The 24,069-nt window shown below is 42.0% G+C and overlaps 1 protein-coding gene across 1 annotated transcript in view; it reads right to left on the bottom strand.

Moving 5' to 3' along the window:
* The window catches only part of ESR1 (estrogen receptor 1), a 415,900-nt gene extending 392,188 nt beyond the window's left edge, over positions 1-23,712 (bottom strand). Inside the window, exon 1 of the mRNA XM_024996420.2 lies at positions 23,587-23,712. The gene's annotated coding sequence lies outside the window, so the exon portion shown is untranslated. The remainder of the gene's footprint in view (positions 1-23,586) is intronic.
* Positions 23,713-24,069: the final 357 nt, after the last annotated feature.

The raw sequence follows: 24,069 nt of genomic DNA, 5'->3' as shown, positions 1-24,069 counted from the left end.
CAAAGACCCCCTTCACCTCTCTAGAAATCAAATCTGATGACACATGTTCACTCATGAGAGAGAAGTCAGAATGGGAATTGAACTTGGTAAATGAGGATACCAGTCAACTAATCCTCGCCTATTGTCTTTTTGCTAAGTTAAATTGACCCAGATACAATCAGTCAACTCCATTAAGTGTTATTTACAGGCAGGAAAGCATACTGATGGTTGATGAAAACCAGAAAAGTCACTGCCCAAAGTCTGTAAAGGCTCACACTCAGAGCTCTTGACTTGAGTGGATGGGTTCTAAACAGTAAAAAAAAAAAAAAAAAAAAAGGAATCATAAGAATTTGTTCCAGGCAATAGGGAAACAGATATTTTACAGTGCAAATTTGAGCTCCTCATTTCAGTGGATTATAAGGTTCTCAAGGGAAGGGACTTTTTAAAATACTGCCTCTGTACTTCCTTCAGTATTGAAGCCCTTTGCCTGCAAGCATCATCTGAAAATTCATGTTTATAGTGGCCAAGATCTGAAGTTACTTTTCCAAGTTCAAGTCTTGTTAATAACTGGGTGACCCTCAGCAAATCACTTGATTACTGAGTGAGCCCTCCCTAGAAATTGGGGGTAATGATACCCATTCCTAGAGATGTTGTAATGACTAAGTAAGGTATTCTCTGTAAGGTGCAAACACTATGATGGGCAGAAAAAGGGATCAATCCATGAATGGGTAGTATTGCTGTCAATATTACTATTACCTGATTGACTGACCCCAGGGATGAGCAAAGAAGATCATAAAAGAAACAATCCTTTAAAGAATTGATTATTTAAATTAGAGAGTTGGATCTTTAAGAAAAAGAAAGAAGACTTCCCTGGTGGTCCAATGGTTAGAAATTTGCCTGCCAATGCAGGGGACACAGATTCAATCTCTGGTCCAGGAAGATTCCACATACAGCAGAGCAACGAAGCCTGAGCACCACAACTACTGAAGCCCATATGCCTTAGAGCCTGTGGTCAGCAACGAGAGGCCACTGCAATGAGAAGCCGGAGCACTGCAGCTAGAGAAAACCCACACACAGCAACAAATACCCAGCACAGCCAAAAATAAAGAAAGAAAAATTTTAATTTCTAAAAATGAAAGAAACAATGGTAGCAGACAACCCCACGTGTGGGCACTACACTAACCTACTAACATATTTTATGCATTTTATTCTTAGGCTTTAGATTCTTTCAAGACCAACATTTACTGTTCATAAAGCCAAATAACTTTCAGAGAGGGAGAAACACTGATGCTCTGTGTTATTTACAACTAGAAAGGCAATAAAAATTGGGGAGGAGTGATTTTGGTGTTATTACCCAAGAGACACAAGATATAAGAATAACAAGCCCCAGGTTCATGGCCTGTAGAACCTCAGTGGTTTTGTTCAGACCTCTTTCATAGACCCAGCAAAAGCACACTCTCAGGACTTTTCAGGATAATCAGCTTCTGATCCAGGACCTCAAAGAGTGAAGAGAAATTCAAGATCATTCCGAGACTGACAAGTGTATAAAAACCCAACAGTTGAGGAAAGGAGTGTGTGTGTGTGTGTTAGTCACTAAGTCATGTCCAATTCTTTGCAACCCCATGGACTGTAGCTGTCCAGGCTTTTCTGTCCATGGAGTTCTCCAGGCAAGAATACTGGAGTGGGTTGCCATTTGCTTCTACAGGAGATCTTCCCAACCCAGGGACTGAACCCAGGTCTTCTGCATTGTGGGCAAATTCTTTAACATCTGAGCCACCAGGGAAGATCTGGAAAATTATGGGAGGGAAAGGAGTAATAGCCTTGAAAATTGTGTAGGAACCAAATACCCAATGGTTTGCATTAGCTCTACTTTCTTCAGTCCCAGCTGAGTAGAGGATTCATTTTTTGGTTAAAAACCTTTTTCTTTCTTCCTCCTCATTGTCTATCTCCTTGTTCTCCAAACTAGATGTCTGCACTAGGCTGGTGAGTAGCTATGAGCACTGTCTCATTGGAAGTAAGAGACTCCAGCTGTTCATCCTGTTCTCAGTTCTCTGATTCACATGAGAGTTCCTTCATAGGTGCTCAGACTCTTAATACAGGATTAGAACTAGAGCTGTCTAGAATTCCAAAGCCAGAGGAGGTTTTGCAGGGCTTCTAAATAGGCAGTGGACTTCCCAGGTGGGGCTAGTGGTAAAGAATCTGCCTGCCAATGCAGGTGATGCAAGAGACTCGGGTTTGATCCCTGGGTCAGGAAGATCCCCTGGAGGAGGAAATGGCACTCCACTATTCTTGCCAGGAGAATCCTATGGACAGAGGAGCCTGGAGAGCTACAGTCCATGAGGTCGCAGAAAGTTGACATAATTGAGTGTCTGAGCAGCAGCACCTAAACAGCCAGCCCCTTGCATTCAGGCTCGGTAGGTTCCATGGACCCAGGAACAATAATGCACCCCCACTCTCAGAAGACTGACCCGACCAGTCCCGCTGCACTTCTGAGGACAGTGGCCAAGCCTGGCATTGGTGATGTTAACATTTTGGTTAGTCACAAAATAAAGAAACCTTCATTTCCTATAAATAAAGAAACCATTTCCTATACAGCCGGTCTAATGGAAAATTTTCCTGAAATACGTCATTAAAGCAGGCCAGTTCTACAATGAAGAAGTGACCTCACTGAGTAGTTATATGCCAGTTTGATCCTTGGAGAAATCAGGGTTTACTCCACTGGCATCTCTAGCTGATTTTCAGACAAACCTAGGTTCTGCCCCCCAACCCTCCCTTGTAATTTGGGCAGGTTACATAAAAATAAATCTTCCAGTATTACTCCATTGACTCAGACTTCCTGTGGTTTTAAACATTTTGAAGGATAGCATGGTATTTACAGACCTGAAGAGCTTTAATCTTTCATATCACATGCTAGTACTGGATTAGAGTTCCAGAAAAACATCTATTTCTGCTTTATTGACTATGCCAAAGCCTTTGACTGTGTGGAACACAACAAACTGTGGAAAATTCTAGAAGAGATGGGAATACCAGACCATCTGACCAAGCTCTTGAGAAATCTGTATGCTGGTCAGGAAGCAATAGTTAGAACTGGACGTGGAACAACAGACTGGTTCCAAATAGGAAAAGGAGTACGTCAAGACTGTATATTATCACCCTGCTTGTTTAACGTCTATGCAGAGTACATCATGAGAAATGCAGGGCTGGAAGAAGCACAAGCTGGAATCAAGATTGCCAGGAGAAATATCAATCACCTCAGATATGCAGATGACACCACGCTTATGGCAGAAAATAAAGAGGAACTAAAGAGCCTCTTGATGAAAGTGAAAGAGGAGACTGAAAAAGTTGGCTTAAAGCTCAACATTCAGAACACTAAGACCATGGCATCTGGTCCCATCACTTCATGGGAAATAGATGGGGAAACAGTGGAAACAGTGTCAGACTTTACTTTTTGGGGCTCCAAAATCACTGCATATGGTGATTGCAGCCATGAAATTAAAAGACGCTTCCTCCTTGGAAGGTAAGTTATGACCAACCTAGATAGCATATTAAAAAGCAGAGACATTACTTTGCCAACAAGGTCCATTTAGTCAAGGCTATGGTTTTTCCAGTGGTCATGTATGGATGTGAGAGTTGGACTGTGAAGAAAGCTGAGCTCCGAAGAATTGATGCTTTTGAACTGTGGTGTTGGAGAAGACTCTTGAGAGTCCCTTGGACTGCAAGGAAATCCAACCAGTCCATCCTAAAGGAGATCTGTCCTGGGTGTTCATTGGAAGGACTGATGTTGAAGCTGAAGCTCCAATACTTTGGCCACCTCATGCGAAGAGTTGACTCATTGGAAAAGACCCTGATGCTGGGAGGGATTAGGGGAAGGAGAAGAAGGGGACGACAGAGGATGAGATTGTTGGATGGCATCGCCGACTCAATGGACATGAGTTTGAGTAAACTCCAGAAGTTGGTGTTGGACAGGGAGGCCTGGTGTGCTGCAGTCCATGGGGTTGCAAAAAGTCAGATGTGACTGAGCGACTGAACTGAACTGAACTGGATTCACAAACTGCTAAATAAATAGCCTCTCAGATTGGCTTCTAGGCAATGGTGGCAATTTGTATTTTCACTGTAATGTATGCACAGCTTTTCAAGAGTTTTGCTAACTAGTTTAGAAATGTTCCATGGAAAAAATGAGGAATGGACTGGAAAGCCAGTAATTTTCTCTTTTAAATTTTAAGAAAAAACAATGCAATTACTTGGTGATCACAAATAAAGTGAAATGGTTTCTTGTCCACCTAATATTAGCTTTTTTTCCCCTTATGAACTTGCCAATTGACAGTTTGAATAACTGTATTCAATAGAAAGGATTCTCAATGACTGAGAATATAAGAATCATGTCTCTGTTTTGAGGTAGGTAATTGAATAAATGAAGGTTATATTTGGAAGATGTTCTCCTATTTTAGGGTTAAGTTAAACACACACACTGACCCACAGACATGGAGAACAAAACTATGGTTACCAACAGGGAAAGGGTATGGTATAAATTAGGAGTTTCAGAGTATCATATACATACCACTATATATAAAACAGATAATCAATGAGGACCTACTGTATAACACAGGGAACTAAACTCAGTATTTTGTAATAACCTATAAGGGAAAAGAACCTGAAAAAGAATATATATATAATAGATGGTGAAACAGTGGAAACAGTGGCAGACTTTATTTTTTGGGGCGCCAAAATCACTGCAGATCGTGACTGCAGCCATGAAATTAATAGACGCTTACTCCTTGGAAGGAAAGTTATGACCAACCTAGACAGCATATTGAAAACCAGAGACATTACTTTGCCAACAAAGGTCCATCTAGTCAAGGCTATGGTTTTTCCAGTGGTCATGTATGGATGTGAGAGTTGGACTGTGAAGAAAGCTGAGTGCCGAAGAATTGATGCATTTGAAGCGTGGTGTTGGAGAAGACTCTTGAGAGTCCCTTGGACTGCAAGGAAATCCAACCAGTCCATTCTGAAGGAGATCAGCCCTGGGATTTCTTTGGAAGGAATGATGCTAAAGTTGAAACTCCAGGACTTTGGCCACCTCATGCGAAGAGTTGACTCATAGGAAAAGACTCTGATGCTGGGAGGGATTGGGGGCAGGAGGAGAAGGGGACAACAGAGGATGAGATGGCTGGATGGCATCACCGACTCAACGGATGTGAGTCTGAGTGAACTCCCGGAGTTGGTGATGGACAGGGAGGCCTGGCGTGCTGCGATTCATGGGGTCACAAAGAGTCGGACACGACTGAGCGACTGAACTGAACTGAACTGATGTATATATTTGCATGTATAACTGGATCATTCTCTATACACCTGAAACAACACAAAATTGTAAATGTTTTATCCTTCTATAAAACACTTAAGCACACACACATTTTGCTTCCTATTAGCACAAGTGGCAAAAGAAAAAGGAGGTTGTGAAATTCAAATAAGGAAATGTTCTTACTTACTAGTAGCTATGGTAGAGCTCTGAGGGGGAGAAGAGTAAAATAAAAGAGCTTTAAAAAAAAAAAGTTTGGGCTTTCTGTATGTGAAGTGGACTACTGAGCATTGTAGATACATTGGTTAACATCCCTGATCACACATAAAGAAACTTGGATCGCACGGTGCATACAGAGGATGTAGCTTACAGAGTGTATCCTGAACCTGGTCTCAAGAAACACATCAATTACCCTGATCAGTTACTGCTCCGCCCCTGGCAAAACACATTTGATAATCAGAGAAACTAAATGAAAAACCCTCCTTCAAACCGAATGGCTGAATTAGGTCTAACGTATTTACGGAAGAAGACAGGAGAGAAAAAAAAAAAGAAAGAAAACTAAAATATTCACATATGTCTCAGTGGTGATTCCAAATCCAGATTAATATCTACATCCTTTCTCAAAAAGAGCTTGCTAAGATGTGGTGCTACAATCCTAGACAATGAGAAGAAGTTTGTATGCTTAAGTCTCCTAGTTTGCATCCTCGTTTTGTTTCTAACGGTGAGGGAAAGGCTTGTGTGGGTGGTTTCTAGACATTTTCATAATTAAAAGTGGTTTGATTATTTGCATAAATTAAACAAGGTGGTTGAAGATAAAGCAGTCTCAATTATCAATAAGTTTTGGTGAATCGATGTTTCATGTAACTGTTCAGCTCAAAATTTCCTGGTCGTTGTTGTTCTTCAGTTGCTCAGTCGTGTCTGATTCTTTGCGACCCCAAGGACTGCAGTGTAGGACACCAGGCTTCCCTGTCCATCACCAACTCCTAGAGCTTGCTCAAACTCATGTCCATCGAGTCAGTGGTGCCATCCAACCATCTGCTGTCCTCTGTCATCCCCTTTTCCTCCTTCCTTCAATCTTTCCAGCATCAGGTTCTTTTCCAGTGAGTTGGCTCTTCACATCAGGTGGCCAAAGTGCTAGAGCTTCAGCTTCAGCATCAGTCCTTCCAATGAATATTCAGGGTTGGTTCTTTTAGGATTGACTGGTTTGATCTCCTTGCTGTTTAAGGGACCCTCAAGAGTCTTCTCCAACACCACAGTTCGAAAGTATCAATTCTTTGGTGCTCAGCCTTCTTTACAGACCAGCTCTCACATCTGCACATGACTCCCTGATCATAGTCTTTTACAAAGCTAAGGAAGGCATAAGATATTTACCATGGATGCCATGAGCAAGCAATCATGCGAAATTCATACACCACCACCCACCCTACCAACTCAGGTCCATAGGATGAATTCTGTTTTTGTAGATCAATTTTGCTATTAGAGCAAAAAATGCTGGCCCACAGCATCTCCAAACATGAGTTCACCAGAAGCTGATTTGAACCTCTGGTGGCTGTGTTATATGGGTATATCACAGAGATTCAGACATTGCTCTATGACAGGAAAAGCAGTCCCTACACAGAGTGAGTGAGAAATTTAACAATGCCACTTAATACACGCATTCATATTATTTACAAAACAACTTTCTTAATCCTTACTTCATGCAAAATTCTTCTTGAATTTTTACTTTATATAAGGTTTCCAATGGTCTCCCTAGCAGTACTTCAAGAATATTCCATGGGCAATTTTCACTGTGAATTTCAAACATCAGCCTGAGCTATTGAAAAAAGGCCCTGGGTTATTTTTTGGGTGTTTTTTTTTTCCCCCAAATGATGTATATGATGGCTTTCAAAGTACAAGACATGATAGAGTGAAAAAATATTAACTTCATAACTTGTTTTTCTCTCTGTAATACTAGCCTGACTGTGTTTTTTCTTAATTCTAAGCAACAGGGAATCTAATTTATGAACTTTTTCTCAATAAAAAAACAACAAATGGAAAGTTTAATGTGAATTAAGGAGTTTTCAAGATTAGCAGGTACACAATGACAGATTTATAGGGGTCAAGGAATGACAACTATATTTTAGGTCTAGGAAACATCTGCTCAGAGTAAGTAGTTTATGGTTTCCATTTCGAATAGAAGAAAAAAAATGACATTGATCTAAGACTTTGGTAGTTTTATTTTTTATCTTTTAACCAAAGATAATACAAACCCTATTCCAGTGGGTTTGTACTATTCCTTGATAAATTCTATGGACATCAAGGAGATACAGAAATTACCACATAAGGAAATGATAAAGGTAAGGGAGAATCAAAGTTTTCAATGGAAAGTTCGTAAGCCTATGCTGTAGGTGGAAAAGGTTAATTAAATATAACGTTCAATTAATCTAAAATGTATTCTCCATGTAAGACAATAGAGTGCTTGGGCTTCCTCAGTCACCTCGACATACTAATCTAAAATAGTAAAATCCCTGGGACTACTCAAAAATCAGCATGTCACAGATAGTAATTCAGATACAGAGAAATTTTGCACAAATATACAACAACCTTGGTAATGAATTCATCTTTTTTTTAACTCTAGTCTTTATACTCATTCTAGATAATTACATTAAGCCAGGAATTGGCTGTTATCCAGTGACTGTAGACTGTGGACACTGACCAAACTGTTTGACATTTTACCCCCTTCCCTTCTATTTTCAGTCCACATTTTCCCTCCATGGTGACTTTCTGGTTATGTATTATCTGGTTTTGGCAGTCTTTACTGCCCACTTCAGATAATTGCTCAACTCTCAACTTGGCTTCTTGCTGGGTAGGCTTGACCTAAGAGAATGGATGAAGAGAGAGCCAGCATTTTCCTTTGATCTCACAGAGCTCAGGATTCTATTATATAATCTGCCATAAATCCTGGCAACAGAGATTGACATCAACGTCCAACCTTCCCATAATATGACAGTCCTCATTGATTCATTATTAAATCCTGACATTTCTTAATTAACATGAACTCAGTACTTCAGTTCATCAGTGATAAGACTTTTTTTAAGTTGCCTTCTCAATATTTTTAAGGGTTTCCTTGATTAATTTTTCTCTTCTGCAATCTAAGCCTTAAATGCCAAATGTTCTAATTGGCTATCTGCCTCTAAGGTTTAAGCTCACAGATGTTTCCTTGTGGCCCTAGCAAATACCACTCCTCTGAGAATAAGTTTGATAAACAAAATTGGCAATAAATTTAGAACTGAAGAGCTGGATAAGAAATTTAAGGACAGCCCTTGTTAGTTACACTTTCATAAATCTACAAACTTGTCTAGAGTACTCAATTCTCAAATATCGGTGTTGGTGAATTCTAGAAATCCCATCAACAAATTGGAGCCTTAAGCAATCCAAAAACTTTCTTCAGCTTAACAGTATAAACCCCTTCCCCTACTGAGCTTTTCACCATGGCTGTTATCAAGTGGAAAATTGGTGCACTTCAGTTTTGCTTCTCTTCCAAGTGCCGAGGGAGGAGTCAAATGGACAGACTCCAGATGGTGAGAAGAAAGTGAAGCAAGGGCCCTGTGTAATCTGAACATAGATAATTTGTGAGCTGCTCTGAATGATTAATACTCAACTCTATTAATATTGCTTATGCAACATGAATGCCATAGTAAGCAGGAGACTTTGCTTTCTGCTTTTTCATTTCCTAGAAAACAACATTCTTCTACGAAACCTTTCCCTCACAAACTAAATTTGGAAATACCTCTTGGCTTGATTTGTGAAGCCTAAATAATCTGGAGGGGTAGGCCCACAGACCAATGTGAGCAATGTTCCTCATGCTGAATGTTATGATGTCACCCTGTCCCTGTACTTTTCTGCTTAAAATAAAATGCCCCAACATTGCCCACCAGGGAGCATCCTCAGAAGTAGAGTATTATCACTTGAGATTTATTGTAACTGAAATCAAATTATTTAGTGTGCTTGGCCTTCCCCCCGCCAACTCCCAACCCTGAACAAGTCTTTGCCTTTTCTTTTTTTTTTTTAATTGGTATCCTTGCCTCTGAGAGGAGCTACCCACATCCAAGGTCAGGGGTGGCGTGCGGGAGGAGCTACCCCATGCCCAAGGCCAGGGGCGGCAGCCGAGAGAAGCAACCCCACGTCCAAGGAGCGGTGGCTGCGCAGGTAAAGGAGGGCCTAGAGGAGCTATTCCATGTTCAAGGTCAGGAGGGGTGTCAGTGAGGAGATACCCCTCATTCAAGGTAAGGAGCAGCGGCTGTGCTTTGCTGGAGCAGCCGTGAAGAGATACCCCACATCCAAGGTAAGAGAAACCCAAGTAAGACTGTAGGTGTTGCAAGAGGGCATCACAGGGCAGACACACTGAAACCATAATCACAGAAAACTAGTCAACCTAATCACACTAGGACCACAGCCTTGTCTAACTCAATGAAACTAAGCCATGCCCTGTGGGGCCACCCAAGACAGGCAGGTCATGGTGGAGAGGTCTGACAGAATGAGGTCCACTGGAGAAGGGAATGGCAAACCACTTCAGTATTCTTGCCTTGAGAACCCCATGAACCGTATGAAAAGGCAAAATGATAGGATACTGAAGGAGGAAATCCCCAGGTCAGTAGGTGCCCAGTATGCTACTAGAGATCAATAGAGAAATAACTCCAGAAAGAATGAAGGGATGGAGCCAAAGCAAAAACAATACCCAGCTGTGGATGTGACTGGTGATAGAAGCAAGGTCCGATGCTGTAAAGAGCAATATTGCATAGGAACCTGGAATGTCAGGTCCATGAATCAGGACAAATTGGAAGTGGTCAAACAGGAGATGGCAAGAGTGAATGTCGACATTCCAGGAATCAGCAAACTAAAATGGACTGGAATGGGTGACTTTAACTCAGATGACCATTATATCTACTACTGCGGGCAGGAATCCCTTAGAAGAAATGGAGTAGCCATCATGGTCAACAAAAGAGTCCAAAATGCAGTACTTGGATGCAATCTCCAAAACGACAGAATGATCTCTGTTTGTTTCCAAGGCAAACCATTCAATATCACAGTAATCCAAGTCTATGCCCCAACCAGGAATGCTGAAGAAGTTGAAGTTGAAGGGTTCTATGAAGACCTACAAGACCTTTTAGAACTAACACCCAAAAAAGATGTCCTTTTCATTATAGGGGACTGGAATGCAAAAGTAGGAAGTCAAGAAACACCTGGAGTAACAGGCAAATTTGGCCTTGGAATACGGAATGAAGCAGGGCAAAGGCTAATAGAGTTTGGCCAAGAGAACGCACTGATCATAGCAAACACCCTCTTCCAACAACACAAGAGAAGACTCTACACATGGACATCACCAGATGGTCAACACTGAAATCAGATTGATTATATTCTTTGCAGCCAAAGATGGAGAAGCTCTATAAAGTCAGCAAAAACAAGACCGGGAGCTGACTGTGGCTCAGATCATGAACTCCTTATTGCCAAATTCAGACTTAAATTGAAGAAAGTGGGGAAAACCACTAGACCATTCAGGTATGACCTAAATCAAATCCCTTATGATTATACAGTGGAAGTGAGAAATAGATTTAAGGGCTTAGATCTGATAGATAGAGTGCCTGATGAACTATGGAATGAGGTTCGTGACATTGTACAGGAGACAGGATCAAGACCATCCCCATGGAAAAGAAATGCAAAAGAGTAAAATGGCTGTCTGGGGAGGCCTTACAAATAGCTGTGAAAAGAAGAGAAGTGAAAAGCAAAGAAGAAAAGGAAAGATATAAGCATCTGAATGCAGAGTTCCAAAGAATAGCAAGAAGAGATAAGAAAGCCTTCCTCAGCAATCAATGCAAAGAAATAGAGGAAAACAACAGAATGGGAAAGGCTAGAGATCTCCTCAAGAAAATTAGAGATACCAAGGGAATATTTCATACAAAGATGGGCTTGATAAAGGACAGAAATGGTATGGACCTAACAGAAGCAGAAGCTATTAAGAAGAGGTGGCAAGAATACACAGAAGAACTGTACAAAAAAGATCTTCACGACCAAGATAATCATGATGGTATGATCACTGACCTAGAGCCAGACATCCTGGAATGTGAACTCAAGTGGGCCTTAGAAAGCATCACTACAAACAAAGCTCGTGGAGGTGATGGAATTCCAGTTGAGCTATTTCAAATCCTGAAAGATGATGCTGTGAAAGTGCTGCACTCAATATGCCAGCAAATTTGGAAAACTCAGCAGTGGCCACAGGACTGGAAAAGGTCAGTTTTCATTCCAATCCCAAAGAAAGGCCATGCCAAAGAATGCTCAAACTACTGCACAATTGCACTCATCTAACACGCTAATAATGCTCAAAATTCTCCAAGCCAGGCTCAGGAATACGTGAACTGTGAACTTCCAGATGTTCAAGCTGGTTTTAGAAAAGGCAGAGGAACCAGAGATCAAATTGCCAACATCCACTGGATCATTGAAAAAACAAGAGAGTTCCAGAAAAAAAACATCTATTTCTGCTTTATTGACTATGCCAAAGCCTTTGACTGTGTGGATCACAATAAACTGTGGAAAATTCTGAAAGAGATGGGAATACCAGACCACCTGATCTGCCTCTTGAGAAACCTATATGCAGGTCAGGAAGCAACAGTTAGAACTGGACATGGAACAACAGACTGGTTCCAAATAGGAAAAGGAGTACGTCAAGGCTGTATATTGTCACCTTGCTTATTTAACTTATGTGTAGAGTACATCATGAGAAACACTGGGCTGGAGGAAGCATAAGCTGGAATCAAGATTGCCAGGAAAAATATCAATAACCTCAGATATGCAGATGACACCCCCTTATGGCAGAAAGTGAAGAGGAACTAAAGAGCCTCTTGATGAAAGTGAAAGAGGAGACTGAAAAAGTTGGCTTAAAGCTCAACATTCAGAACACTAAGATCATAGCATCTGGTCCCATCACTTCATGGCAAATAGATGGGGAAACAGTGGTAACAGTGTCAGACTTTATTTTGGGGGGCTCCAAAATCACTGCAGATGGTGATTGCAGCCATGAAATTAAAAGATGCTTACTCCTTGGAAGAAAAGTTATGACCAACCTAGATCAGATCAGATCAGTCGCTCAGTTGTGTCCGACTCTTTGTGACCCCATGAATCACAGCACCCCAGGCCTCTCTGTCCATCACCAACCCCCAGAGTTCACTCAGACTCACGTCCATCGAGTCAGTGATGCCATCCAGCCATCTCATCCTCTGTCGTCCCCTTCTCCGCCTGCCCTCAATCCCTCCCAGTATCAGAGTCTTTTCCAATGAGTCAGCTCTTCTCATGAGGTGGCCAAAGCACTGGAGTTTCAGCTTTAGTATCATTCCTTCCAAAGAAATCCCAGGGCTGATCTCCTTCAGAATGGACTGGTTGGATCTCCTTGCAGTCCAAGGGACTCTCAAGAGTCTTCTCCAACACCACAGTTCTCAATTCTTCAGCGCTCAGCCTTCTTCACACTCCAGCTCTCACATCCATACATGACCACAGGAAAAACCATAGCCTTGACTAGACGAACCTATGTTGGCAAAGTAATGTCTCTGCTTTTTAATATGCTATCTAGGTTGGTCATAACTTTCCTTCCAAGGAGTAAGCATCTTTTTATTTCATGGCTGCAATCACCATCTGCAGTGATTTTGGAGCCCCCCAAAATATAGTCTGACACTGTTTCCACTGTTTCCCCATCTATTTCCCATGAAGTGATGGGACCGGATGCCATGATCATTGTTTTCTGAATGTTGACCTTTAAGCCAACTTTTTCACTATCCACTTTCACTTTCATCAAGAGGCTTTTTAGTTCCTCCTCACTTTCTGCCATAAGGGTGGTGTCATCTGCATATCTGAGGTGATTGATATTTCTCCCAGCAATCTTGATTCCAGCTTGTGTTTCTTCTAGTCCAGCATTTCTCATGATGTACTCTACATATAAATAAATAAGCAGCGTGACAAATACAGCCTTGATGGACTCCTTTTCCTATTTGGAACCAGTCCTGTTGTTCCATGTCCAGTTCTAACTGTTGCTTCCTGACCTGCATACAAATTTCTCAAGAGGCAGATCAGCTGGTCTGGTATTTCCATCTCTTTCAGAATTTTCCACAGTTTATTGTGGTCCACACAGTCAAAGGCTTTGGCAGAGTCAATAAAGCAGAAATAGATGTTTTTTTTCTGGAACTCTCTTGTTTTTTCAATGATCCAGTGGATATTGGCAATTTGATCTCTGGTTCCTCTGCCTTTTCTAAAACCAGCCTGAACATCAGGAAGTTCACGGTTCACATATTGCTGAAGCCTGGCTTGGAGAATTTTGAGCATTACTTTACTAGCGTGTGAAATGAGTGCAATTGTGCAGTAGTTTGAGCATTCTTTGGCATTGCCTTTCTTTGGGCTTGGAATGAAAACTGACCTTTTCCAGTCCTGTGGCCACTGCTGAGTTTTCCAAATTTGCTGGCATATTGAGTGCAGCACTTTCACAGCATCATCTTTCAGGATTTGGAATAGCTCAACTGGAATTCTATCACCTCCACTAGCATATTCAAAAGCAGAAACATTACTTTGCCAACAAAGATCCATCTAATTAAGGCATGGTTTTTCCAGTGGTCATGTATGGATGTGGGAGTTGGATTGTGAAGAAAGCTGAGTGCCAAAGAAGTGATGCTTTTGAACTGTGGTATTGGAGAAGACTCTTGAGAGTCCCTTGGACTGCAAGGAGATCCAACCAGTCCATTCTAAAGGAGATCATTCCTGGGTATTCTTTGGAAGGAATGATGCTAAAGCTGAAACTCCAGTACTTCACCTCATGCGGAGAGTTGACTCATTGGAGAAGACTCTGATGCTTGGAGGGATTGGGGGCAGGAGGAAAAGAGGACAACAGAGGATGAGATGGCTGGATGGCATCACCAACTTGATAGACATGAGTTTGAGTGAACTCCGGGAGTTGGTGATGGACAGGGAGGCCTGGCGTGCTGTGATTCATGGGGTCAAAGAGTTGGACATGACTGAGAGACTGAACTGAACTGAACTGAGAGATCTGTTGTCTGACTTTACTTATCTGGGCTCAAAAATCACTGTAGATGGTGATTGCAGCCATGAAATTAAGATGCTTACTTCTTGGAAGGAAAGTTATGACCAACCTAGACAGCATATTAAAAAGCAAAGACATTACTTTGTCAACAAGGCCCATCTAGTCAAGGCTGTGGTTTTTCCAGTGGTTATGTATGGATGTGAGAGGTGGACTATAAAGAAAGTTGAGCGCTGAAAAATTGATGCTTTTGAACTGTGGTGCTGGAAAAGACTCTTGAAAGTCCCTTGGACTGCAAGGAGATCCAACCAGTCCATCCCAAAGCAGATCAGTCCTGGGTGTTAATTGGAAGGACTGATGCTGAAGCTGAAACTCCAATCCTTTGGCCAGCTGATGCAAAGAAGTGATTCATTTGAAAAGACCCTGATGCTGGGAAAGATTGAGGGCAGGAGGAGAAGGGGATGACAGAGGATGAGATGGTTGGATGGCATCACTGACTTAAGGAAGATGGGTTTGGGTGGACTCCGGGAGTTGGTGATGGACAGGGAGTCCTGGCATGCTGCGGTTCATGGGGTCGCAAAGAGTTGGACACGACTGAGTGACTGAACAAATGAACTGAACTGAGAGATCTATTGAACAACATCTATAGTTAACAACAGTTTTTTAATTAATTTCTTAGCTTTCTGTTTTGTATTGGGGTATAGCCAATTAACCATGCTGGGATAGTTTCAGGTGAACAGTGAAGGGATTCAGCCATACGTATGGATACGTGTGTATGTACGGCTAATCAATTTTTTTGAAGTAGAGTTGCTTTACCACATTGTGTTAGTTTCTACTGTACAGCAAAGTAAATCAGCCATATATATACATATATCCCTCCCTTTTGGGCTTCCTTCCATTTGTTAAGAAAATAGAGCTCATGTTAAGTGTTCTTACCACAATAAAATATTTTTTAAAAAACTATTCAGCATCTAGTACAAGGTACCTATTTAATAACTACAAACAAATTAAAACAGCCTTAATCTAATCTAATAGAATCATGTACTCTTCTAATTCTACATTTTGTTTAAATAAAATAATTGTACTAGAAAAATATTCCAAGTTAATAGCATTTTACACATATATGAGTAACACATATATATAACTTTTCAAGTTCTGTCACTTAATCTTCGTTGCATCACTAGGAGCATCTTTAATCAGTGTTTGGTAGTTGTTATGCCCATTTTACAGTTGGGAAAACAGAGCCTTGACCATGCGAGTTATTTGCTGAGATTATTCAGCACATCAGTGGCAGAGTTATATCTTCTGAATCCTAACCTACTTCTTTTATGCTAGTTATTTTGGGAACAAAAATATTCTTTACAACCATAAACAATCAAGACTTTTTAAATTGTGTCACACCTGTCTTGAACTGGGGCTTTCCTGGTAAAGAAACCGCCTACAATGCAGGAGACCCCCGTTTGATTCCTGGGTTGGGAAGATCCCCTGGAGAAGGGATAGGCTACCCACTCCAGTGTTCTGGCCTAGAGAATTCCATGGGATATACAGTCCATGGGGTCACAAAGAGTCAGACACAACTGAGTCACCTTCACTTTCACTTTTCACTTTCTCTTGAACTAGTTTAATCACCTCCAGAGTGACACGCTCACTCTTCATCTGAGAATTACAATTTACACAGCATTTTCCTAAGGTTAAGTTTTCATTTCATTCCAACCCTACTCTAGAGTATCTACACCATCAGTCCAGAAGTCTGACAGTTAACTCTCAATTACAAAATAATCTCACACCATTCCCCTGCACTCTTCTCATCCATGTTTCCACAAGCTGGCTAATGAGTCCTCAGATCTTTTATCCCCATGCTTTACTTATGTTCTTGTCTTTCCTTAAATCTTCCTAGGTAAACATTACCCATCTATTAGGGCCATGGGCAAATGTTACTTCCTATGTGAAACCATCTCTAACCATCTCCTCCCTCTCCACCCCTCCTTCCCATCACCCCTCCCCCAGAAATAGATTCCCTTCCTTGCTTCCACACCACATGTTGACTTTTCATGAAGCACTCATCACATTCTACTTCGCCATATTGTAATATGTGACATGATGGTCACTGTGTAATAATCACATATCCTACCGTGTGCCTTAGTGACCATAACTGATAGTGAACACCCCAGGATCAAGGAACAGGTCAGGCTCTATCACACACAGTTGTGCCCCCCAACACCCAGGGCAGGGCTTCCCAAGTGACTCAGTGGTGAAGAATCTGCTTGCCAACACAGAAGATGCAGGTTGGATCCCTGGACTGGGAATATCCCCTAGAGAAGGAAATAGCAACCCACTCCGGTATTCTTGCCTGGAGAATCCCCTTGGACAGAGAAGCCTGGCAGGCTACTGCCCACGGGGTAGCAAAGAGCCAGACACCACTGAGTAACTAAACAACAACATCCAGAGCATCCCAGTCCCCCCGCGGCGCTAGAGTGAGGCGGGCACAAACCCGTCATTGTACTTAAGACGCTTTCAGTCCGGTTGGGAGCAGAGACTCTGGACAGACGTTAATAAACCACAGCAGGGCCTTTGTAAATATTACTCATTCCTTAAATAAAATCAGGAAAAAAAAAAACTGAACAGTGTGTGTCAAATTGAACTATATTGGATTCTAAGTAATCTCTAAATATCCTTTAGTAAAATTTGGTGCAGGGAAGCCTGGGGCAGGGCAGGGGTAGAGACTTTGGGGAAGGGCTTTGTGTTTCTTGCTAAAAAGGTGCAGAGGCAGCAGTGTGTGTCCTTTAGTCTTGAGTGCCATCAATTTCACATGGTGACTGTAGAAACAAAAATAAGCAAAAAAAAAAAAAATGATGTAAGTAGAATTTTCAAAATTTCAAAGAAATCTATATTTGTCACATAGTTTTAAGGTGAAATATAGTCAAATGGATTGTCATATATGATGTGATCATCTCTTACTTTACAGCACATGGTTTTAAGGAAGTGAATGCTGACAGATGACTGGCTATAGTAAGTGTATGTTAGTCGCTCAGTCGTGTCCAGCTCCTTGCAACCCCATGGATTGTAGCCCACCAAGCTCCCCTGTCCATGGGATTATCCAGGCAAGAATACTGGAGTGGGTAGCCATTCCCTTCTCCAAGGGATCTTCCCGACCCAGGGATCGAATCCAGGTCTCCTGCACTGCAGACAGATTCTTTACTGTCTGAGCCACCAGGGAAGCCCCAATGGTAAGTAAAGATGAGAGTATAAAAGACAGCTTTCTGTGAGATAAACTCAAAGTTTCTTGTGGATTTCTTCGTGCCTTTTTCGAACTTCTGAAAAGGAAATACCCCGCTGAGACTATTTCTATGAACAGCAGAGGGAAGAAGGGTCTCAGAAATGTAGTTCATCCATTTGCAAAAGGGCTTTCAGGTCTTCTGAACCAATCTAGGGGAATAAGCGTGTTTAGAGAGCTCAGCTGCTGGTTATTTGGTCAGAGTACAGTTTGATGGGATCCGAGGAAAAAGAAGGAGAAGGCAATGCCAACCCACTCCAGTACTCTTGCCTGGAAAATCCCATGGATGGAGGAGCCTGGTAGGCTGCAGTCCATGTGGTCGAGAAGAGTCAGACACGACTGAGCGACTTCACTTTCACTTTTCACTTTCCTGCATTGGAGAAGGAAATGGCAACCCACTCCAGTGTTCTCGCCTGGAGAATCCCAGAGACAGCGGAGCCTGGTGGGCTGCCGTCTATGGGGTCGCACAGAGTCGGACAAAACTGAAGCAACTTAGCAGCAGCAGCAGAGAAAAAAGAAATGCCAAAACCCCACTGGCAATCTACTGTCCCAGCAAAGGACAGGGACCCAGACCAGGGGCCGTGAGTGCATAGACTTGTCCATTTCCCTAGGTGGTCCTTTTGTCAGGGCCTGTCTCTCCCCACTCATGACTGCCAGTTCCCACCCCAGGCTGTGCGTTGTCTTCACGGTAGTGAGAAAGGGAAGCTGGAGGGCTGTGCCTCCATCTGCATTCATTCGTAGCAGGAAACCTCAAAGAACTGAGAGTTGCTGATGACTATAAATAGAAGAGAGAAGCCAATTCAAGCTCCTGATGGCCGGGCTTAGTAAAATGAAGTGCCAGGTGTGCAGCTGAACCAGTGTTTGTGGTTTTTTACAACAGAACTGCGAGGGCAGCTCCTGGCCGCTTGTCTTCTCAGACAAGTCATAGAGCATCCCAAGGACTACTGGGATGCCCCAGGGACAGGATTACAGAGAGGGAGCTGGCTGACTCCCAGCCTGTCTGCCACTACCCCGCCAAAGCCCCACCCCTCTGCCTGCCCTACTTACAACCTTTCCCACCTGCCTCGGGGCCCAAGCCTCTCCGCCCACACCTCCACCACCGCACACACTCTCAGGCCTTTAGAGCACAAATGAACCCACCTTTCATCCCCATTTCATAGCATCACACAAGGGCCACTCTCACTCATGTGGTGACATGTAACTAAATCATTATTTATGCATTCTGCATCTAACACCTATGTTTCAAAAGGCTGAACTTTTTCCAAAGTTCTTTTACTTACATTATTCAATTTAATCCCCATGAAGAGCCATAAAGCTTCTATGAGTCAGATAATATTATTCCCAGTTTACAGATGAAGATACTGAGACCCTGAGGGTGTATGCTTTTATCTCTTTTTTTTTTTAATTTTTTCCATTTTTTTATTTTTTTAATTTTATAATATTGTATTGGTTTTGCCATGTATCAAAATGAATCTGCCACAGGTATACATGTGTTCCCCATCCTGAACCCTTCTCCCTCCCCATACCATTCCTCTGGGTCGTCCCAGTGCACCAGCCCCAAGCATCCAGTATGGTGCGTCGAACCTGGACTGGCGACTCATTTCATATATGATATTATACATGTTTCAATGCCATTCTCCCAAATCATCCCACCCTCTCCCTCTCCCACAGAGTCCAAAAGACTGTTCTCTTATCTCTTATCAGCCTAGATGCTCAGCTTGCTCCTCCAAGGCAAGGATCAATTCAGTTCAGTTCAGTCACTCAGTCGTGTCTGACTCTTTGTGACCCCATGGATTGTAGCACTCCAGGCCTCCCTGTCCATCACTAACCATGTCCATTGAGTCCGTGATGCCATCCAACCATCTCATCCTCTGTCATCCCCTTCTCCTCTCGCCTTCAATCTTTCCCAGCATCAGGGTCTTTTCCAATGAGTCAGCTCTTCGCATCAGGTGACCAAAGTATTGGAGTTTCAGCTTCAACATCAGTCCTTCCAATGAACATTCAGGACTGATTTCCTTTAGGATGGACTGGTTAGATCTCCTCGGCAAGGATCATATGGATCCAAAACTTTAGAGATGAGTGTTCTATCAAGGAATGGCTGGAAGTGGGGGCTTGGGAAACAGAGAAGCTTATCTTCAAGTCTTAGAACTGTCCTTTGTAAAGACATCTAACATTGGGCACATGACCTAAGTTTGCAAAGCCTTGGTGTCCTCATTTGTAAAACTGGAACCATACTGTTGTTTACCATGTGGAGTGGTTGTAAGGATTAAATGTGATCATGCTTATAAAAAGCTTGGTACAAAATCAGAGCTCCCTAAAAGGGAAATACTAATACGATTGCTGTTCCTACTGCCTCGTGGGCATTAAGTGTTTGTTATAGAGCCAGAGGGTGAAATCACCCCAGGTCTCTGGCATCACGTTGAATGAGAAATCAGGGTACAACTGTACACAAGTACAGACTCAGGCTTGGCCCAACCGCCAAACTGAACACTTCTCTGGACAGCAAAATGAATGGGAAGCATTTGTACCAAGTTTCATTCATCCTTGTCTCAGCAAGAATTTGCCCATTTTCTTTCCTACTCCTCTTATCACAAATGGATGTAACTACCCTTAGGGTCACAAAGGAGAAGTCATAATGGAGGGTAGGATGTTAGGGATTTCTGTACCTTCTCTTCCAATACTTTATGCTTATTACAGACACAGCAGCATTGCACCCATGGCAGGCTCAGCTGACTGCTTTTGTTCCTTTTTTTTCAGGTCAAGTTCCCTGTTTGGTCCAATGGATGCAAACTCCTAGTGGCTGTGATACTGACCATGAGGTTTCGTCATTTATTCCACCAACATTTACTATCAGGCAGTGTAACTAGGCTTGGAATAAAAATGACTTCATCCTATGGAGTTTCTAACATGTGAAGACTACAAGTGGTTTATTAAGTAGTTTAATCTCGTTTACTCCACACAATTAAATCCAGGGGCCACTCCTATTATCCCTACTTTACAGATGAGGAATTTGAGGCCAGAGGTTAAATCATACAACTAGAAAGTGATGGGCATGCTGGTTTGGACTCAGCCATCTCCTGTGGTTTTGAATCAAAATTGCTGAACATCTGAATCCTCACCAAAGAGGTCTGCTAGGGGAGACCCGAGCAGAAGCAGATGCTTTCCAGCAACATATTTTTAGGGGCAAATGGATAATGCAAGGATCTTCCTAGGTGGCGCTAGTGGTAAAGAATCTGTCTACCAATGCAGGAGATGTAAGAGATGCAGGTTCAATCCCTGGGCCAGGAAGACCCCCTGAGGAACGGCGTGGCAACCTACTCAAATATTCTTGCCTGGAGAATCCCACGGACAGAGGAGCCTGGTGGGCCACAGTCCATAGAGTCTCATAGAGTCGGACACAACTGAAGCGACTTAGCACGCACACAGGGATAATGCAAGCCTCTGCATTCTGACTCTGTCTCAGAGTGAGAAAGAAAAAAAATTTACACTCCTTAGAAAGAATGATAAACTCACTGATGTGCAAGGTTTTGTCAGGGTCCAGTGGGAACGATCCAGAGGAAGTCGACTGAATTTGTGCCTAGGAGGCAAGATCACCTTCCTCACCATCACCTTCATCAAAAGCCACCTGCTAAGACTTCCCTATAGCTCAAACGGTAAAGAATCTTCCTGCAGTGCAGGAGGCCAGGGTTCAGTCCCTGCCTTGGGAAGATCCTCTGGAGAAGGGTATGGCAATCCACTGCAGTATTCTTGCCTGGAGAATCCCACGGACAGAGGAGCCTGGCGGGCTACCATCCATGGGGGTCACAAAGACTGAGCAACTAACACATACAAGTACCTTGCTCTAAAACTAGCAGTTTATTACACTCTGTGCAGGGAGCCCAACACGGGGATTAAGGACAGACACAGCCATGATGGACATGAATGGGCAGGGCCATTTCTCAACCACTATGAGGGAAACTTATGCTATGAACATTTTACAACCAATATGGATGATCTACTCAGAGCTGGGTCACTCTCATTCTTGCCTTATCTTTGGCAATTATTTGCCTAATCTTTGTAGCCAACCTGCAGCCATGAACCAGTGCTGTTCTCTGTTTTGGGCAAACTAAAGCCTAGGTACCAGGCCCTGAGTCTCAGCGGTTGTACTGATCAACTGGACTAAATGAATATGGACAAATACTGAGCAAAGCCACAGAAAACCACATGAAAATGTTTAGCAGACCTGAAGTGCAAATATTTACATTGTACAGAGGTTGAGAGTGGGTGTTAGCAAAAAGGAAGAGAGTCGATAACTCTAAATCCTAAACTGAATGAAAGATACAGAGTTAATTGAAATGAAAGATAATTGTTTGACTCCGTTCTTGCTGCAAGTTTGAGAACATAAACTTTAATCCCTTTCCTCGACTGTCATTGCCATAAAATAAAACAAATACCTCCAAGAGTCTAAGAAATAATATCTGCTAGGAAATATGGCACTTACATGCATATTCAAAATTTTTGCTTTTTTTCCCTCCATGTTGTTGTCTCTGATGATTATGTTATTTTTATTCCTAATTTCTTTGAAACCTAATACCCTGTAAGTGTTATATCTAACCACTAGAATAGTATAGTCACATGCATTAAATCCTAGGGGGCAATCTTCATAGGATATTAACAAAATTGGAGCAAACATTTGCTTTGGAGAAAGAGGAAAGGATTATATAGAGTAGAAACAGGTTCTGAAGCCTACATCTCATAAGGATTCATCTAATTTCATTTCTTTTGTCTCTCAGTGTATTTTAAGATAAAATTCAAACACTGCAACCTCATATTCATAAGTTCACTTTCAACATTAATATATATATCATATATACATCATAGATGTGAAATAAACATATATATATATATATATATATATATATATATATACCTACATATGTATGTAAATATATGTGTGTATATATATAATATTCAAAACCAGGTGAGTTTCCTAGCAATCTTGTGCATGGAGTAACTTTGCAAGTCTGTTATATCTGGCCCAGAAAGCCAATAAAAATCTGGCATCTTTGAACAGAAATCAGTGCCATGATCCCAAGTCCTGATAAAGCTCAATACTTACATTAAGATTTTTTTTTTAATTATGTTGGCTACTATGGGCATGTCTGGGAGAGCGAAGACTGGTTACCCTCTTAACACAGCACAGAACTTAGAACGTAACACGCATTTCCTGAAACATGTGGCATGCCTTTAACCAAAATGAAAGTATGCTGCCCTGTCTTTTGTGACTGCCACATCATTATTTAAGTAGCACTCTGTGGTGCAGGGAGACACTTACGTACACGCCAACCCCCTGTAAAAAGTGCCCAGGAGTGTCTTCCACAGGAGAGCAAACTGAGGCAGAAAGACCCAAGAGAACTTGCCCTGAAATCACAGGCAATTTAAAGACAGGGTGGCTGACTTTTGGATTGCTAGATGGCGTAGCTTTTCAGAAAACTTGACTGCCTTCAGGAAACAAGTAATGGCTTATTCAGATTGCTTAGTTTCAACTCACAGAAGTTACGGCACCCAAAGATGACGAAAACAGGTAGCATGTTCACGCTAGCCCGTGATCAGTCCAATTAATAATTTTTGAAATTCTGCCACATTTCGATAATCCAAAACCTTCTAGCTAGAGCTGGATCAAATAAATAGGCGTTATCTGGAGCAAGCAGACAGCCTGTCAGTGAGTGCTAAGAAAAGGGTAGTCGAGTTGCCCTCTGACTCAGCTGAATATCATTTAAAAAGTGGATTTTCACTGTACCAAGTTTAGACTTAACATTTCAACGTCATACTAATACTTGCCAGAAACTTTGCAAAATATCCCTGGAGCATTAAGAGAAAAATGAACATCTTTTCACAGGAGAGGGAAGCTGTAAAGTTACATCACGTTTGTAAATAGTAGCACATATAACAAAAAGAAAAAGAGTATATATATACATATATACTGAGAAGAAGAAATAGGAGTACCTGCTTGAGGAGAAGAATGTCACTGAAAGACTGTCTTCGTATGCTATAGAAGGGCAAGGGAAAGGAACATTAACCTTTCGAGTCCGTTAGGGAACTTCTGAGCATGGAGCCCTTATTTTCAGTTTTGGTGAAATCCGTTCTGAGGCAGTAGACAAGAGGCTGTTATGACCATGAAATTAGGAAATGCAGAAACTCAAAACTAAAGAACTAGCACCACCATTTGACTAGGAGTGGAAAAGTCTTCTGTACAAAATAGAGGAGGGGGTGGCCTTTCTTTCTCCACACCAGGCCTAATTCTCACTGTCCTAGCACTTGGGTCAAGACAGACATTTCACAAGGGTATAAGTCATCTGTTAATCTGCCTGAATTTTTTTTTTTTTTAATGAATACCAGCTCACTTTCTCTTCACTACTAATAAAGGTTAAAGTCTAGACAGGCATTTTGGGTTGGAAAAATAATAATCAAGCATTCATTGGACACATA

The sequence above is a fragment of the Bos taurus genome, chromosome 9 (assembly GCF_002263795.3).
Source record: "Bos taurus isolate L1 Dominette 01449 registration number 42190680 breed Hereford chromosome 9, ARS-UCD2.0, whole genome shotgun sequence".
Taxonomy (NCBI): domain Eukaryota; kingdom Metazoa; phylum Chordata; class Mammalia; order Artiodactyla; family Bovidae; genus Bos; species Bos taurus.
This window is presented reverse-complemented; position numbering and strand designations above follow the sequence as displayed.